Source organism: Coenobita brevimanus, chromosome 99 (assembly GCF_032717465.1).
Source record: "Coenobita brevimanus isolate Jiangsu-jjx chromosome 99, ASM3271746v2, whole genome shotgun sequence".
Taxonomy (NCBI): domain Eukaryota; kingdom Metazoa; phylum Arthropoda; class Malacostraca; order Decapoda; family Coenobitidae; genus Coenobita; species Coenobita brevimanus.
Window position 1 is genome coordinate 19,802,463 of NC_137052.1, and position 7,795 is coordinate 19,810,257.

Below are 7,795 nucleotides of genomic sequence, written 5' to 3' on the forward strand. Positions count from 1 at the left end.
CAGTATGATAACAGAAAGTCAGTTCGGTTTTAGAAAGGGAAAATCATGTTACTAATCCGTTAAGCTACTGTTATAAGGTTACAGAAACATTACAGAAAAGAGAAGGATGGCTGGACAGTATCTATTTAGATTTCAAGAAAGTATTTGACAGAGTACTGCACCAAAGACTTAAGGAAACTCTACCATCAAGGAGGTATTCAAGGCATCCTGTACTGTTGGATGCTGGATTTTCTCAGAAAAAGGGAAATGAGAACAGTACTAATGGGAAATTAGTCAACATGGAGGGAAGTGATTAGCGGAGTTCCACAGGGTATATGTGAATGACATAGTAATATTGGAAATGAAAGTTATCTAAATATGGTTGCTGATGATGCAAAATTATAAAGGAAAATTACTTATAGATTCTTGCAGAGAGCTACAAGAAGAATTAAACATCACGAATGGAGCAATAAGTGGCAAATGGAACTTAATGTGGACAAGTGTCATGTAATTAACTTTGGTAAAAGTGAAAAAAAAAAAAGACCAGATTGGGATTATAAGTTGGGAAGTTCAACCCTACACATATCAGATAGGGAGAAGGAGTTGGGAGTGATTATCAGTAACAGACTATCTCCGGCTGACCACATCAGTGAGAAGGTACGGAACATGTATGCACTGTTTGCTGATATGAGAATAGCATTCACGTATATAAATGAAGACATGCTGAGAAAGATAATATCATTCATCAGACCAACTCTAGAGTATGCATCAGTAGTGTGGAATTCTCATCTCAAAAACACAAAGATAAGATTGAAAAAGTACAAACGGCAGCTACAAGATTGGTACCAAGCTTAAGGGATCTAGGCTAAGCTACGAAGAAAGACTAGAAAAGTTTAATCTACCAATACTGCAGGAGAGAAGGAAAAGAGGAGACATGATTATACTGTAGTATATAAATGCATCTCAGGGAAAGAGAAAATAGACATAAATGAATATATAACCTGTGGGGAAGCATCAGCAAGAGGACACTGCAAAAAAATGCATATAAAGAGAGGCGATAAAGACGGTAAGGAAATTCAGTTTCCCAAATAGGCCAATTGATCAGTGGAATGCACTACCGAATGAAAGAGTGTGTACCAAAACTATTCACTAATTTAAGGGTATGTATGATAAAAATGGTTTAATGCACGGGACAGTACGTGCTTGACTCATTCTTGTAAAGATACAATTAGGTAAGAACAGTTTGGTAAGGTAAGACGCACACACACACACACACACACACACACACACACACACACACACACACACAGTCACCGGACTGAAGGGGTTCAGTGTGACAACGAGAGAACTAGTGATGCTATCGTGACGTTGCTCTTAAGACATCAGGCTTAGGTGAACGTGAACCCAGTGGACTGCAGGCTGAAACTGCCCTCCTGCAGTCCACCATCTTTATTTTAGGGGAGAGAGAGGGCGTTGAGGGACGTCTGTATAACCGGGCAGCTCCACCACCCTGCTTATCAGTGCCACCGTGCGAAGGTAAACGTTTCTCTCCAGTAACACCGTGATTTTTATAAATTAGCTGCCATATTGTATGATCGGGGTTGAGGGTGCATGGATAGTGTGTGCCATGGGGGACGTAGGGTGAGGACTAGGGTGTCATACTGTTGTCAGGTTAAAAATGGTTGTCATACTGTTAAATGAAAAAGTGGTGTCATACTGTTGGTAAAAAATGGATGTCATACTGTTGTTAAAAATGTGTGTCATACTGTTGTCAAGTTAAAAAAGGGTGTCATACTGTTGGCAGGTAAAAAAATGGGTGTCATACTGTTGTCAAGTTAAAAATGGGTGTCATACTGTTGGCAGGTAAAAAAATGGGTGTCATACTGTTGTCAGGTTAAAAATGGGTGTCATACTGTTGACAGGTAAAAAAATGGGTGTCATATTGTTGTCAAGTTAAAAATGGGTGTCATACTGTTGTTATAAATGGGTGTCATACTGTTGTCAGGTTAAAAATGGGTGTCATACTGTTGTTAAAAATGGATGTCATACTGTTGTTATAAATGGATGTCATACTGTTGTCAGGTTAAAAATGGGTGTCATACTGTTGTCAGGTTAAAAATGGGTGTCATACTGTTGTCAGGTTAAAAATGGGTGTCATACTGTTGTCAGGTTAAAAATGGGTGTCATACTGTTGTCAGGTTAAAAATGGGTGTCATACTGTTGTAGCTCTATCCAGAATTCACTCAGCCAGCTCTGTCCCCTGTCAGTTCCCTAGCTTCTTCCTCTCCATAACTCACTTTCTTACCCGCTCCTCTTCCGCATCGACCTTCTTGGCATGATCTTTTATGATGGAAATTTGTCTTAAGCACATGGGTAAAGACAGGAATTGGCACACATCTTTATTTCATTCATTCTGATCCCTTTTCCTACCTAGAGATGGGGTGAAGTAGGAATTAGGGGCAAGGGAATTGAAACAAGGAATGAGAGAGTGTGAAAGTGGGAGAGTAATTACAGCCTACCCATTGTTGCACCCAAGAGTGAAAAATGAGGGTGAGCAATGGTGATAAACGGTGTGTGTGTGTGTGTGTGTGTGTGTGTGTGTGTGAAAGTACTCATAAACGGCACAGCATCCATCATTCAGTGTGTGTGTGTGTGTGTGTGTGTGTGTGAAAATGGACATAAACGGCATAGCATCCATCATTCATCATTGTGTGTAATTTACCGAGTCGGTCAGGATCACTTGATGGTCGTGATGGTCAGCTTTTTACCCTCCCGGAAGGGAGCTGAGAGCTCATATAGTCCGATCTAAGGGCAAGGCTGTGACCTTCACACACCCACACACCCGTCCCCTTGCTCGAGGGGGACAGTAACCACCCACTTCGTCAGTGAAACTTTTCGCAACCTGAGCGAGGCGCGAACTTCCGTCTACCAGATGGCAAGCGAGAACGTTACCACTGCGCCAGCGAGCGGTGTGTGTGTGTGTGTGTGCGTGTGTGTGTGTGTGAAAATACTCATAAATGGTACAGCATCCATCATTGTGTGTGTGTGTGTGTGTGTGTGTGTGTGTGTGTGTGTGTGAAAATGGACATACTGTAAACGACATAGCATCCATCATTCATTATTGTGTGTGTGTGTGTGTGTGTGTGTGTGTGTGTGTGTGTGTGTGTGTGTGAAAATGGACATACTGTAAACGACATAGCATCCATCATTCATTATTGTGTGTGTGTGTGTGTGTGTGTGTGTGTGTGTGTGTGTGTGTGTGTGAAAATGGACATACTGTAAACAACATAGCATCCATCATTCATTATTGTGTGTGTGCGTGTGTGTGTGTGTGTGTGTTAGGGGCATTGCACGTGCGCATCACCCCACTGCCAGACGAAGGAAGTCGATCAGTGTGAGTGTTGCATATTCCCAGGTAGAGGAGATTTCGTAGCAATTCTTACTCGGCTAATTATTTTAAACATAGGTGCTTTATATCATCGTGTATGCCATTACTATTATTATTATTGTTATTATTATTGTTATCATTATCATTATTTTTAAAGCATCGATATAGTTTCCACCGGTAACAACAAGCAGACTGAATTCTTGTTCGTTTATTCATTTCTTACTCCCGCTGCCACATTCACGCCCACACCAGCAGACTGAGTTCTATCTTGTTTCGTTTATTCATTTCTTACTCCCGCTGCCACATGCACGCCCGCACCAGCAGACTGAGCCGTCCCCGCAACACACAATTTCGAGTGGAAGGGTAATGATTATCCTCGGTAGTAGAATTCGGCTTAGGTCGAATGTGTAAATACGTCAAGGGAGAGAAGGGGTTAAGCTTACGATCAAATCCGTGACGTAAGATTTTGATTCACAGGAAGACAAAGATATGCTCTCGTAGGTTGAGGAAGCTCCCTAACACCTGCTCTTTGGTGATTTATTTTGCTTATTACACCTTACTCTCCTTTTTTTTTTTTTTTTTTCTGCACCTTACTTCTCTTATAAGGTACGACAGGGGCCCGTATTCTCGTAGGTTAAGAAAGCTCCCTAACACCTTTTCCTAAGCGATTTATTCTGCTTATTACACCTTACTGCCCTATTCTGTTACACCATTCCTTCAGACATGGCCATACTTTGCATAAATAACATACACAAAGATATTAACCAGTCATGTCCAAAAATAAATCGCTAAAGAAGAGGTGTTAGGGAGCCAGGGAGTTTGTGATTTGAGAATGGGACCAGATGAAGTAAAATATCGTAACTAACTTTTCACCCAGGAAGAACAGGAAATGGAGAGAGAGAGAGAGAGAGAGAGAGAGAGAGAGAGAGAGAGAGAGAGAGAGAGAGAGAGAGAGAGTTTTCGAGTTTAGTAGTTCCTCACACACACACACACACACACACACACACACACACACACACACACACACACACAAATTCTGCTTGCGAGAGGCTAAATGTCGTCGCGTCGTAGTTACCGTATTATTATTGCGTTTTTTTTTTTTTTTTTTTTTTACAGTGCAAGGGAAGGAAGGTGCAGAATTTTACTTTTTTCACCTTGGAAGGACGAGAGATGGCGAAAGCAGAGTATTTTTTCTTGTCTCTCGTTCCCCCTAGAAAAAAAAAAAAATCCTGGTTACGAGGCGGTAAGGGTTGTAGTTTTTTTTTTTTAATAGGAAGGAGACTGTAGAATTTTGAGTTGTATCTGGTTCTTTCTATATAAAAAAAGAAAAAAAAAAGAAAAATCAGCTTTACGATAGACAATCCATCGTAAATAAGTTTGAGAATCCTAGTTTATGATTAATTCCAGTGTCTCCTGCTCGTATTTAAACTTTTCGCTGTGGCTGGTGTGCTTGGTATTAAATTCAAGGTAACGCCAGGCGGTATAATTCAGCCGAGAAATATCCTACCAGTCTACAGGTTACAGTAAACTATATCAGGAAAAATACATGGGAAAGAAGGGGGATCTGTACTTTGTTTTGTCGATTTGGAGAAGGCCTTTGACTAGTCCCTAGAGAGGTGGTGAAGTGAGCAATGAGAAAGCGTGGGATCGAGGAGTGGCTGGTTAGGGTGGTTATGGCCATGTATGTGGATGCATGCACCCCGGTAAGGGTGAATGGAAATATGAGTGATGAGTTTTCAGTGAATGTTGGTGTGTATCAGGGGTCAGTCTTGAACCTCTTATTGTTTATCATGGTGCTTGATGCCCTGTCAGGTGACTTCAGAAAATGACTCTCGTGGAAAATGTTGTATGCCGATGATTCGGTGGTGATTGCAGAGAATCAAAAGAAGGTGAATGAAAGATTTCGGAAGTTGGGAGATGGTATGAGGCACAAGGGCTTAATAATAAATGAAGATAAAATGTAAGTGATGGTATCTAGGGCTGGTGGTGGAACTGTCAAAGAAGAGGAAGAGTGGCCTTGTGCGATTTGCTACAAGGGCGTGGGAAGTAATTCCATCTTGTGCAGTGTTTGTGATAAGTGGGTACATAAGAGATGTAGTGGTATTAGAGGTAGACTGCGAGATACTGCTGATTTCATGTGAGCTGTGTGTCAGGGAGAGCAGGTGGAGTTTGTCAGGCGTGAAAGGATTGATCTTGTTGGTGGGTCTCTTGAGTGTGTGGAAGAGTTTTGTTATTTTGGAGACATGGTATATGCTGGAGGTGTGACTTGAGCTAGCTCTGTGGCCAGAGTGAGGAGTGGTTGGAAGAAGTTCAGGGAGCTGTTGCCTCTCCTGACACTGAGAGGGCTCTCCCTTTGTGCTAAGGGATATTTGTTTGCGGCATGTGTTAGGAGTGTAATGCTGTATGGCAGTGAGACCTGAGCAGTAAAGGAAGAAGATATTCGCGAGCTCAGACGTACAGTAATAACTGATTTGGTGGATGTGCAGTGCGTCCTAGAGTGCGAGGCTTGGGGGCTTAGGTATATGATGGAAGAGTTAAGAGGTAAGATGAGACTGGAGTGTATTGGTGTTGTGATGAGAAGATGTAGATTGAGATGGTTTGAGCATGTGGGATGAGGGATGACAGTGAGTGCAGAAAGTGAGAAGTGTTAACGTTGGGGGTAGGGTTGCGGGAGGCAGAGAAAGACCTGAGACGAGGTCATGGAGTATGACCTTAGGGATAAGGGACTGAATAGGGAATCTGCCAGAGATCGAACAGCATGGAGAGTCGTCATTTGGTGACCAAGGTCGACGCATGCAAGTATGCTGGAGCCTTTATAAACGAAACGAAACGAAACGAATTGCACCAGGCGCTATTGTTTAGCCAAGAAAACCCCAGCACTCAAATCCTAGCACACAAGAGAAATTCTAGCAGCCAAAGGTATAGGGTAGTAAAGAGCAAAATACAGGAATAATTTTTGCATATTTTTAGTACAGTGGCTGATACTCTGTCGTGAATATAAGGCAGTAAATTACACCCGACATCTCAGTTTGTTCAAGTGGGGTGTAGTAGGGAAGTAATTATAAACCCTCTTTGGCTAAAATGGTGTATGATTCCATGTTTATAATTTTAGCCTCATTCATGCAGCTGGCAAACACTTCACACTCTAATTAGTGAATATTAATGAGAAACTGCTGTTAAAAGTGACTTGTGGAGATATTTATAGAAGAAACTGTCTTAGAACCTCTGTGAATACGTCCCTAGATGACAGGACAGAAGGCTGGGTGTAATCGTGGGTGTAGTGGAGTTAATTTTACCATTGGAGTCATTTATATTGCCATGTTAGGTGTACCACAAGACCGGATACCACTAGCGAGACGTTACGCTGAATAATATATAACCTCTGCCTTGTGCCTGGAAGGGTCTGGAAGTCTGGGTGAGGGTTAGCAAGAGAAGCTGGGGGAGGAGGGGAGAAGGAATAGCGGGGAGAGGGAACAGGAAGAAGGGGGAGGGAAAGACATGGGGGAGGGGGTCACCAGCCGCTCAGTTTCCGGTAATTGCGGAATGCGGGGGGGGGGGGGACCTGTAACTGCCTTCGTATCCCTTACTGGCTTTGTTTTCTTTTCCACATATTCAATCTTGTAGCTCTGGAGGCTCAAACTAGTGACCATATTACAGGTGGAGGCCCGTAGTGAGGGTGGTAGTGGTGGTGGGCGTGGTAGTGGTGGCGACGCGAGAGTCGAATCGATTCCCCCCATCCCTACCCCTCCCTCCTGTGTAGCGTTGTCAAATCAGAAAGCGCTAATGTATCGCTAGGTGCACAGAACGCCAGATGTCGTCCCTATAATTGCTAAAACTTTCAAAATATTGCTACGGTATTGATAACATCTCTGGAATATGGCTGAATTCTTAACATAGGTCCTTAACATTAGAAAGCGCTAAAACGTCGCTAGTTATTATAAAGTCTAGAATTCATCCTCTAAATTACCAAGATCTTCAAAATATCGCTGTAATATCGATACCATTACTAGTAGATTGCTAGAGTCACAACGCAGGACATTAAAATTTAGAGCTTTGACGGATATAAATATCTTAGATCATTTGCTGCAAGCGCTAAATTGGCAACCTTCCTCCCGTGTGTCCCCAGCAGCAGCAGCAGCAGGCGGAGGCGGCGGCGCGGTGATGGTTCAGTCAACATGTCGGCTAGTGATAGAACGCCGGCATCCCGCTACTCCATTCTTGTCTAAACAGTTCTCTCATCCGTTGTTGCTCGTCTCTCCTCGTCACCCTCCTCCCTCACCATCATTGTGGGTTGACAGTTGAGAAAACTCAACTTGCCTGTACTACAGACGCCACGCCCGTCTGGCCTGCTCTACGTGTTGCGCCTCGGTGGTATCATCCACGCGTACAGGAATCTCGGTCTAGGAACACACCGAAAGGAAGTAAGGC

At 43.0% G+C, this 7,795-nt stretch overlaps 1 protein-coding gene across 1 annotated transcript in view; it reads left to right on the plus strand.

Annotated features, from left to right (window-relative positions):
• Positions 1-7,568: 7,568 nt before the first annotated feature.
• LOC145414382 (kinesin heavy chain-like) overlaps positions 7,569-7,795 on the plus strand; it is a 197,890-nt gene continuing 197,663 nt past the window's right edge. The window contains exon 1 of the mRNA XM_080283920.1: positions 7,569-7,795. This exon is cut by the window's right edge and continues 291 nt beyond it. The gene's annotated coding sequence lies outside the window, so the exon portion shown is untranslated.